Genomic DNA, 10,515 nt, shown 5'->3' on the forward strand with positions numbered 1-10,515 from the left:
TACATTGTCGCAACAAAGAAAAATCGGGCTTACATCTGTCCGGTTGGTTGGTAGCTAGCACGATGTGTATCTAAGTAGGCCATTAGCTAGACATCCAAGTAAGTGGGCAATTAGGTGGGCCAGTAGCATGCTATGCTGGCCGAATAGTAGCTAGCTAAATAGCAGACATCAGCAAGTCTTAAGTCATAATCTTCACATTTCAAGCAAGTCCCTATTTACTGTCGGGGGGAAAAAATCAAGCAAGTCAAGTCACCGCCAAATTTCAAGCAAGTCAAGTCAAGTCATACAGTCTTGCTCAGCACAACATACTGTCCTATTTGTACTATCTTGGGGCAATAATAAAGTACTTTTTCACTGATAATAACACAAAAAAGTACATTTCAAAAGTAATTTTCTAAATGTAATTAAATTAATGATAATAATAATCAATTTTCTTAATCGCCTAGTGCTCACAAGGTTCGCGGGGGTCGCTTGAGCCTATCCCAGCTGCCTTCAGGCAGTAGGCGGGGTGCACCCTGAACTGGTTGCCAGCCAATCGCAGGGCACACAGAGACGAACAACCCTCCACACTCACAATCACACCTGTGAAAATTTTGAAGTGTTCAATTAACCTGCCATGCATTGAAAGGAAACCAAAGTACCCAGAGAAAAACCACGCAAGCACGGGGAGAACATGCAAACTCCACCCAGGAAGGCCAAAGCCCGGACTCAATCTGACATCCTGTGCACTGGGAGGCGGACGTGCTAACCAGTCAGCCACTGTGCCGCCCTGATCGCAACTATATGAGACTAAATGTTTTCCATCATCATCAGATTTAAAAACTACATACACTGACGGTAACGAGTTGACTGTAGAATTTACAAGAAATAACTGGCAAAAAAGTTGCCAGCTAATTCTTGGAAAATCTCAGTACATTACTGTATTTTTTCTGTACAAGTATTTACTGTATATAAATTATTTGCTGTATTTACTTTTACAGCAATTCACTGTAATCGAGTTTACAACTGTTACTTGTATTCTACGTAATGAGTTGACAGTAAATTCCTGTAAATACACAAATATCGTATGTCGTTGTAAAATCATGCAACCATTTTCTTTACCGCTTATTCCTTAAAAAGGTTGCTGGAGCCTATCCCAGCTGGCGGGGTGCACCCTGAACTGGTTGCCAGCCAATCGCAGGGCACACAGAGACTAACAACCATCCACACAATTTAGAGTGCTCCTGGAGAAAACCCACGTAGGCACAGGGAGAACATGCAAACTCCACCCAGGAAGGCCGAAGCCCAGACTCGATCTCACACCCTCAGCAGTGGGAGACGGACGTGCTAACCAGTCAGCCACCGTGCCGCCCTCATTGTGGCTGTAAAATATACAGTATTCTACAGCAAATTAGTGTACTTTGTTTTTACCCACAATGCACTTTGTTGTACCCACAATGCATTGCGGTATACAGTTAAATACTGTAAAATAAAATAAAAACAAGAACATGCTGTAATTTTTTACTGTAGATTTTACAGAAATGTGTTACGGTGTACAGTGCATTGTCTTGGTGCCAATCTGTTTCCCAAATCTATTAGTGTGTGTAAATGGATGAATGAGAGGCATTTAACTTGCGCTGTGCACTTTGTAAATTGTCTCTCAGTAAAGTTGATGTGCTAATAGTTTACGGAGCCCTGCCACATCAAATGCAGCGGATGATCATGAGAAAATCCCCTCATAGTGGAGTCTTATGTTCACATGTCTATGCTTAAATCACAACTGCTTCTTTTTTTAAAGGTATGGTTGCATTAATTACTGTCTCTTTAGTGTCTAATCCATCACTTTATTCTCTTCAATTCAATGCATAACTGACATGAAGGTTAGTTAATATTTGCCAGCTATTGGTGAGGTGAGCTAAACTGTTAAATAACCTAGCTACTAGCTCCGCTTCACACTTTTCACATTTTCATCCAAAACAACTTGTATTTTATGACCAGATAGTTGATTCCTATTTTACAAAGAGTTCTACTTTGATGTACTAAAAAAAAAAAAATCATGCTGCATCATACTTGATTGCTTCACATGAACTTTTGCAGTATGTTGGCCTCTGCTAGGTTCCGAGAACCACCCCATTCTGTGTTTTTAAGAAAACGCTTGTACTGTGTGTACGTTTGAGTCACATGTGCTCTCCCACAATGTCACTTCTTCTAACTATTTCAAGTTATGTCACTATTAAGACAACACAAGCTAAGAATTCTGGAAAACCGAATTTTATGCCACTGCTGGTCAACAAGAGCAACCCTGTGTGCTGTTCTCGGCTCATTTTGCACATTTCACAACTAGACTGTTTTTAGAATGTCAAGCTGATTAAAGTAAATCTAGTTTGAAGATGTAACACTGTTGCAATTAAAAAGACAGATGTTCCATTCTATTGGAATTGAACAGCAATTAATATCGTAATTCATGGTCATTATTGTTGGACTGGGTGGTACCAGTGCTGTCCAAGCACAGATTCAATAATGAAACTGCTATAAAAAATAAACAAATAAATAAATAAATAATAATAATAAAAATAATAATCAATGGCTAACAATGTGGCAAAATCTGTGGACAAAGAAATGTGCTAAAATGGTTTCAGATGATCAAAAATGTGAACGAATGAATTTTGACAGTGCATCTCCACCCTGTAGCCTGCATCATTATCCTCCATAAACCTCTCTTATACGGGTTGTCACTATATAAGTAGTCTTTGTAAAAGCAAACTTTGATAGATCTTTTCAATTGGCCTAATGTTGTGTCCATGTGTCATTGGCCTTATTCTCGCCAGTGTCCCGTTTTTGTTCCCTCATCCCTGTGTCCCTTGGAGCAGCTGCTGGGTGAATTGTTGTGCTGAGAGCTTTTTCCATGTCAGAGTTTGGAGGGCTACTTTCCGTCTGCCCATGACAGGAAACACGCTGACCTACTGAGGAGAGAGCCAAAATGAAGATCGTATTTTACATGACGACCCTCCCGCTAGAGCACAGTCCCACGCAGTACACTAAAGGGCACGTTTGAATACAGTCCATCAGCGCAACATCAATAATTCAGTGATTCTGCTCTCTTTATGTTTATGTTTTACTGCTGGCTGAACATGGAACATCAGTGCTATATTAGTACACGAATGGTGTCAGGATATAATGGGATGCTTTGTGACACACCAGAAAAAGAAAAAGAAACTCAGTGTTGCATGCAGTAATATTCCAGAAATAATAGCAAATTATTATTAGTATTGAAATTGATTTTTGAGAGGTAATTTTTATACTTTGATAATTGATGGGCACATGTATTGCCCAAGGCTGCAATTCAGCACAGTCAAAACTTAGTTAAGACATACGCACTCAACCACGTGCGCCATACAGAAAAGGTCCCTAATATGCAGTGGCATATAAAGCTTTGTTGTTTCAATGACCTTTCCATAGCATAGTTATTTTTACCAACATTTTTTTTTTAAGGATGTTAGGCTTTAGTAAAGACATTAATTGTCATTCTATTCAATTTTCTGTATCTCTAAAAGAAAGAAGACCTTGTACCTTAAAATTAATAAAATACTATGTTTTCTTTGGTCCCCTCGGGTCTCCTGACGGCGGTGTTCGGTTTAGAAGAACGGTATGGGATTTTTTCAAATAGGTTTTTGGTGAGCTAACGAATATGCACTCGCACGCACGCACGCACACACGCACGCACATACACATACTCACCCACATAAAAAAAAATAATAAAAATTAAAAAAAAGAGCAATGATGATGACATTACCGAATGAACAATACTGAGCTCTTAAAAAAAAATATATATATATATATATTTTTATAAAATACAAACGTGCAATGCATGTAATTCCTCATTGGGCTCTATTAAAATAATTTTGTATCAGCATTCATTTTTACAAGAAATTTAGTTTTAGCTATAGTCTTTCAACTAAAATTAATTAAAGTTTTAGTCATAATTTAGTCATTTAGATTACATTTGAGTTTTACTTCTATTTTATTTGACCAAAATAAAAACCAAATTAGTCAGTTTTCCTTCAGCATACATTTAAATTTTTATACAGAAAATTATAACACACCTATTTGTAACTGTAGTTTAACATGCAAGACATTTAACACAACTGTGTCTTTTTTAAACTTTGTTTCAATGAAGCATGTTGAAGTTTTGACCTAAATAAAAAAAAAAAAAAGTACAGCTGCACGTGAATGAATGTAAATATGTTTGAATAGTAACTCATTTGCTCCCAAAAACAAATAAAAAAAATATTTTAAACATTGCCATGGTCCCTAAAACTTATTTATACATACAGCATACAGAAGGCTTTGATGCAGCCTCTGACCTGAAGAGGTCGCTTAAAGCAATGGTAGATATTCCCCAAAAAATGGCCAGCAGGTGGCAGCATAGTATAAGAGATCAACCAGGGCCATGTTGCATAAAGCTCTTTTCCCCAGTGTTTTAAACAGGTTTGTAAATAATGATGAAACTTAGCTATATTCTAATGCTAATTGCTGCAAAACGGAAACAGAAATATACTTTTTTTTGATGAAAAAAGAGACTCTAATCTTTCTTTTGGGAGGTTCTATGTTTTTATAGCAATAGAACACAATATTCTGTGGGCCTTGCAAAATCCAGCGAATGGGGTTGCTTCAGTGAAAATGGCTGGAGGTGAATGAGTTAAATAGAGTGCAGCAAACAGTTTCTGTGCAATTCTTTTCTCCCACCCGCGGTTCATTAATTTTTCTGATTGGATTTTGTGAATTTTCCTCACTGTGTTGTTTTCGTTTAAGTCATTGATGAAATTGTCAGTCAATTTTAGTTATCATCGTCTCAATGAATAACTTCAGTTTTAGTTTTTGTTTCATTTTTATCGAGAAAAAAAACTTTGTGACGAACATTTTTCATCGCAGAAATGATCACTGCTTTGTATCCTTTTTATATATTTTTGTGGGTGCTTACCATAGAAAGGGTTCAAATTCACCCCTTCATCACTGATCAGTGCCAGTCTGTATACTTTCAGTCAGGGTCGAGAGTTCACTGCTAATCCTGTCCCACGTTGAAATACACACTAGAAACGTGATGCATGCAATGCATTATATTTGAGCATTTATACACTAAAGGCAGCATACACAAAGGGATATTAATTATGTCTATTTATGAAAAGGGCTCAGGATCATGCCTTATACATTACCACGTGTGTGCTATACGTACAAACTGTATATAGACCATATGCATGCACAGTTGATATTTATAGACAACAACAGTGGTCATAATATGCAGCGGGTCGTGATCTTGACTTGAGGGCAATACAGTATGTGTTTAAGGACAAGCCTCCGGGAATGGAAAGCCACACCAGAGGGGCCTGCTGGTGTGTGGGTCATATGTCCGTACAAGGACATAGTCAAGGCAGAGGGCCTTCATACCAACCCTGCACACATGTCTGTGAGGGTGTGTGCAACTGTGGCAATGATGTGGGGTGGGGGGGGGGGTGGGGGGTAGTGCCAGCTGGGCAGCTTAAAAATAGCGCCGAGTACGGGATTGCAACTGCACGGGAATCTAAGAACACATGGCCGCCGCTACGATTGTAATTCAGCACAGATTTCACTGGGCTAAGTGACGACTGACGAGCCGAGGAGGATGATTAAACAGAGTTGCCTCTGTGCTTTGATGGGATTTTGTAAGAAGTCTGCGGTTTGCAAGCGTCACAGATATGACAAGCAGGGCCGTCTTCCAGGTGTCACCCGGCCAGTAAATAGAAGCATACTGCGGCGGGGATGATGGCTTGATATGCCGGGGCAATGGGGCAGTAGGTTGAGTGTGTGGAAGGTGAAACGTGATGGGGATCAGACTGGCAGGATTAAAGAGCGCTGGACTGACCTCGACTAATGCACACAGCAGAGGGGAGGGATGAAGAAGCAAGGCGAGGCTTCTCAGAACACAACAGCTGCTCAGCAAGAAGAGGCGGCGCAAAGTGCACACTCTCAAACAAACAAACAAACAAACAAACAACAAAACACATACACGTGCATTCAGTACTGACAAACTGTGAGAGTGATTTGAATTGGAGGATAATCTCGTGCACAAAGTGGCTCTTTCACCTCACATAATCTCCATTTGGATTAAGATGGATTATTGGATTACATGGGTCTCCCCGTGGGAGAGGGATAGAGGCAGACAAGAAAAGAAGATAGCTGAAACTTGAACTCACAACTCGTCAGGGGGAGCATCCATTTTTAAACTATCAGTTAAAATTATTCAGACTCTGGCCAAATGTTGAATGGATGGCCTTTTTGAAAACACTTTTATTTCAACATATATCTGCTATTTTCATGATGTGACACATTTCCCAGCAGATTATAATTCACTTGACGTGTAAAAAAAATTATAATAAAAAGAAGAAGAAGTAGGAATCTTTCTGACAAAAAAATAATTATACTTTATTAGAACGTCCATGTATGTGGGTGAACAGTTCTGGCAAATAACATGCTTTTATATTGTGCACTGCCACACCACAACAGTAAACATAATAAATGATCTCTGACAGACTCAATAAATAACATGATCTTCATAAAAGCTCGATTATTGATTAATGATAGGTTTCCTGCATCCTTAGATAGCAGTGTTTCTGTAAAAATAATAAACCAAGATAAAACTTGTGAGTGTTTGCACTTTGTCTCTCTTTTAGGCAACCACAATTATATATGTATGGTTATTGTAGTATGACCCTTAACATCCGAACGATTATTTTAAGAAAGCATCAACATGTGACCTTTGTACTATGTTGAGGAAAAGCAGCGCTCCATGTGTAACATGCTTTTATATGCATAGTGTAACTCCATGGTCTGGATTACAATAGTCAAACTGTCACTGTTGGTCATTGGCCATCATGAAGGGCTGCGGCCTGAGAGCTTGTATTGTTTGTGTCAGCTGTATGAGTGGCTAAACACATACTTGAATGCAGTGTTGCCACAGTTACCTTGAAAAAGTACTTAGTTACTTTTATGATTACATGATTTTAAAAGTAACTTGGTTACTTCATTGATTGCTTGATTTTTAAAAGTAACTAAGTTATATGACGAGTGACTTTATTAGATACTATCAGCAAATGCGTAACATAAAAATGGAGCATTTTTAACAGTAGGGTTTAAAGATAGTTGCATTAGTTCTAATTTGTAAGCTTGAATGTATCGTGTTGCGATTCCAATAGTTTTTTCAAATTTGATGTCGGTTTTTTAATGTATTTTTTTTAAGGTAAATGACACATTGTTAACAGTACGGAGTGTACAGGCAACCCTAATATTTTTTATCTTAAGCAGACGTTATTTCCTTCTCTAAAACACAAACGTCTACTTCCTTCATTGGTATGTACACATGCGATGTTAGCGTGCTAAAAACGTGATTTTGGTGCATACGTGATCATCCCCCCCAAACAATATGGTGTAGACGCCATAATGCTTAACAGTTAAAGATGGAAATATTTTACCTTTTTTATCTTCTGTGTTGCATAATGTACAGTTGTTTGTTGTGGTTAGTAAATGTGTGTTTTACCTCTTTTATTTTATTATTTGTTTACTATTAGTTTGGTTGTATTTGCGAACAGACTGGCCGTGTGGTGATTATTGACTTGCACCTCATGTTACTCACTTCTCTAGCTTATAGTGGCAAAAATAATAATAATGGCAATTGTAAAGTTGTTGTTTTTGTCACAAAGTAACACATTAACCATTAAGTGTTTGAATAGTAATTTTATCCAGACTACTATATTAGATATAGCAATGCGTTAAATTACTTGTTGCTCAGAATGGCAGTCACTATTGAACACATTTCCGGAATGGCTGCTTGAATGTGTCTGTTCACGAGCATGATTGTGTCCTCTCCCCGAGACTAGTAGGTCAGTGGCCCAGAGAGAATCGTGGAGAGAAAAGGCCGCATGACATTGTCGCGTCTGTCTGTGAGCAAAGTCGTCATGAGCCAAACTCCCGATAACTGCAGAGACTCCCTTGTGCGGGGCAAGTGGAGCATGGTCAGCAGAATTCAACGCGTGTTATGTGTGCGCAAATGTGACAAAACAAGGCTGAACGAGAGGAGGCAAGGGCGTGTATGAGTGTGTTTACAATGTTTGCTAACAGCGTGAAAATGGGGGCATTCTCGTCAGCTGAGTAGGACGGAAGACGGCTGGCAAAAAAAGTAGGCTAAATAATTGTCTTGTTATCAAAAGCCCTCTTGTGTTGTTGAGGGCACTAAGGGCTACAGGAATGTTCATGTGACTAAAACGTGACAGCCATTGCTCACACGTACGCTACCAAACTGCTGCCCCACTGACCTGAAAACAAATATCGAAAGAGGTGGGCGAAAATGAAGACTAACTCGTACAGAGTTAGTTAGTACAGAGCTTTACGTCATGTTTTCTTTTTTCTTTTTTAACCTAAGCAAAATTTTCATTTGGTGACAGTGTTGTAGATGAATGAGGGATTCCTGTGGTGGTCACATGCTTGTTGCAGGGCTATAGAGCAGGCCGCTCATTTCATGGATGACAAACTTTACATGGTGCCTTTTGTGTCCATGCATGTGCTGAGTTTGTTGCATTGTGCACTTTTTCTGTCAAAGGTGAACTGCGCAGGCCTTTTCTGTTAGGCTTGTGCAGGTGCTTGTGGGTAAGAAAAAGAAAACGCTTTTACTCACTCCATGTGGAATTCACAAGCTGTATTTGGTTAGCACATTCATCTCACAGTTCTGTTGATGGTTCGAATCTGGACTCAAGCCTTCATTTGTGGAGTTTGTATGTTCTACCTTTGTTTATGTCTGTTTTCTCTTAGTACTCCAACTTTCTCCCACATTTGAAAAGCATGTGTTTTAGGTTAAATGAATGCTCTATATTGCCCATAGGTTTGAATGTGAGTGTAAATTGCTTGTTTGTCTGTAGGTGCCCTGGGGTGTATCCTGGCTCCCACCCAAAGTCAGCTGGGATAGGCTCCAGCTCACCCACGGCCCCAGTGAGGATACGTGGCACATAAATCGGATGCATTTGATGACTACATTACATACATTGGATATTGGCATCAATGTTCCCTCTAAGCTGCGCGCGTGCGCAATCGCGCACTGCCCGCACATTCTCAGCGCACAAGAAAATCTATCCAGCGCATAAACAACATCAACATAACGTATTAATTAATATCTAATATTAGACTTAATCTAATCTAATTAATTCGCCCAATAATATTGTTTTTTTGTTTCTCACTCAGTGAGTGACAGGTGTCCAGCCAATGATACGATACGGTTCACTTACGGTACGAAGCCAAATAGCCAATCATGGCATTGACGGTGTTTGCGTCTGGGCCCTGCCTATATGCGCCGTGCAGGTTAATAGATGCTAATACAAACCCCGCATCATGGCGAAACGAACAGGCAGCGACACATCCACTCACCAAGCCACAGTAAAAAAAGAAATGCAGTTCTTTTAAGATGGAATGGTTGTCGGAGTATGTGCAAATTGAAGAAAAAGCGGTGAAATTGGGTGAGATTTTTTCTTTTTCAAGTGAGAAAGGTCTACTCTGCAAAACATGCAGCGATGCCAAAGTAGCAAGTGAGTTTTCAGAGGGAAAAATGTGGATTGAATGGAAGCTGGACTATCTCAAGCGTCACGTTCAGTATAAAAGTCATTTAAAAGCTGTCGAAACTGTACGAAGACTCAAGATGGGACAGGGGATTGGTACATTATTGCGGGAGAGCGCAAAAGACCGAGAGAAAAGGAACGAGCTGTCACACAAAACAAAATCGGACCCTGAACAAGTTAAAGTTCTCATTGACAATATTTTACTTGCCATCAAAAGGAATGCATCAATGCTGTCATCAACCTGGACAAAGTGTACAACCATTGGAGAAGTGAGAAGGACAGACGTGAAAAATAAGGTAACATTTAAGTCAAGATTTGTGCATATTCTAGTGACGGTTATTAAGATTTTGTCTTTATGGATATTAATCATTAAATGTTGTTACTATTAGATCATTTATGGGTAGTAGAAATGCCAAGAAAAACTGTGTAATTAGATATTTTACAGACAAAGTGTTACAGGAATTTGCACTGCATCACAAGCTACAGCACAAGTCATTGTGCAAAATGTGAATGTTTTAATGTGAGCAAAATGTTATGTCTGAAAGGTGTATATGTCTCATATCTTCCAGAACAGGACCCTCAGCCAGGCCAAAGCAGGACTCTTCCCATGGCCAAAGCAGGACTCTCACATACTGTATAACATTTACACATCCCATTTTTCAGATTTTTGTCTTTTTTTAAGTGGACCAAATTACTTATTTAAAAATAAAGCGTGCATATCTGATGTTGCTCACAGTAGTCCTCAGTTTGCTCAGGGAGCTTGTGTGTATGCCCAGATACATGACAAATTAGAGGGAACATTGATTGGCATGTATACTGTAATACCATTATCATTTTGTGGCAATAGCACAGCTTCACCACTAGGATTTCATGCAAAAAGTAATAGTCAAAGTAAGACTTG

This window comes from Leptonotus elevatus, chromosome 10, assembly GCF_054856555.1.
Source record: "Leptonotus elevatus isolate MCC_2025b chromosome 10, RoL_Lele_1.0, whole genome shotgun sequence".
Classification (NCBI taxonomy): domain Eukaryota; kingdom Metazoa; phylum Chordata; class Actinopteri; order Syngnathiformes; family Syngnathidae; genus Leptonotus; species Leptonotus elevatus.